We start from the raw sequence: 1,749 nt of genomic DNA on the forward strand, positions 1-1,749 counted from the left end.
ACTAGCTAAATCCCTAGGTATCTCCTAATGGGCAGCTTTCCCCCTCCTGAGACTCTCTCTGCTGCTTCTTCACCTTTAAAGTAACAGAAGCCTCCAGCTCTGTTACAGACTGCTATTATGTTAAGTCTAACAAAGACGTGTACAGCAAATTGGATGGCATTGAATGTGACATCAGTTCAGAGCCCTGCATGCTTATATTCCTTGTCCTCTTCCCAAAGCCATAACCAGGTATTTTGGCACCTGGTACAGGTCATGTGCAGAATGCTTCCCTATGTGCTACTACATAACACAAATTATTATGTATCATTGTTTGCTTTGGGATTTTTTATTTGAAAGAAGATGCATGTATGATATAAATGAGGATACCTTAAGTACATGCAAATGTATATAAAATCAAAACCCTGATGCTTATGGGTGTTGGCGGCCGAGTATGCCTCTGCTTGTGTGAGTGTTCATGTTTATATCTATGCATGGGTAGCTGTTGGAAGGTCTGAAGGTGCTGAAGAGGAGTGTGTGCTTGCTGGACCATGCGTACATTAATTAGGACTAGTATATGCATTGGAGTGTACTGGTGCACACATGGGACAGCACACACAAATGTCCTGACCAAAGTGGAAGACTGGCTCATGGATTAGAGCACTTGCCTTGCACTAGTTACCAAGGTCCAATTCCCTTCTTTGCTCCAGCTTCATTGGGCAAGCTCCCATCTGTGCAACAGGGAGCATAAGCAGTGCCCTTTCTCCCAGGAGTTGTGGAACATGTGGCTTCTAGCTAGGGAAGTGTGGTAGCAACAGAACCTGGCAAACACCTGTGTTTGATAGATTAGGGCTGATGGAGTCCTTCCTTTTAGCCCCGATCGACTGTGGGACCTCCTGCAAAGCCCACTGCTTCCTGAAGTCCCACCCCCCTTCCATGGAGGGAGGACAGCAGAATGCATGGTGTGCAGCTACCTGAGATAGGGCTGGAGAGTGCAGCTACATACAGAGATTTGGGAGTATCTGCAGCCCCAGGCTGAAGAATCTGGGAGATAACATACTTTTTGGTGGTAAGACCACATGGAACTGAATGACTGAGCTCTGCTCAGTGGATGGAATTTGAAACTAAGTTGACTAATTTTGCCCAAGAGACAATTTTAAAAAATATGTTTCCCCATATAAATACTGTATATTTTCTTGTGTAAAATCATACATGAATTTCTGCCACCCATGCCACAAATTAGCCCTACATCTTTCCTAAGTGCCACTCCAACCCCCTTTCCCCTGCCTAACAGGCTGCTTTGTTTTTTGCTCCCTGCTCTAAGCTCCTTGCCTGATCTGCTTCCTACCTTGGCTCCCTACCCAATCCTCTGCTCTATTTCCTGCCCCCTGCCCTGTTTACCCTATGCTGTCAATTCCTTCCCTGGTCTGCCACGTACTGCACACAGAGGCTGCCCACCCCACTAGTGGCGCACACACAGCAGGATGGCCACCCCTGTGTTACATGATGGGCTTCATTTGGAGTGTGCCTTCTGTGCTTGTATCTATGTTGCCGCGTGGGTATCTATGCATGTATTGCAGTTTGTGTTGTATGCTGCATGTCTGCATGCGCCATGTGCCAATTGGGTGCTGTATGGCTGAGTACAATGTGTGCTCTGTGTGCTGGAGGAGTCAGGCAGTGCTGGCTGTGAATCAGTATCTTTCTCTAAGCTGTGTATGCACGCATGCACTGCATGCCACTGGCTATTTATTGAGCCTCTTTTCTGTGTATGTG

Source organism: Alligator sinensis, unplaced genomic scaffold (assembly GCF_000455745.1).
Source record: "Alligator sinensis unplaced genomic scaffold, ASM45574v1 scaffold97_1, whole genome shotgun sequence".
Classification (NCBI taxonomy): Eukaryota; Metazoa; Chordata; order Crocodylia; family Alligatoridae; genus Alligator; species Alligator sinensis.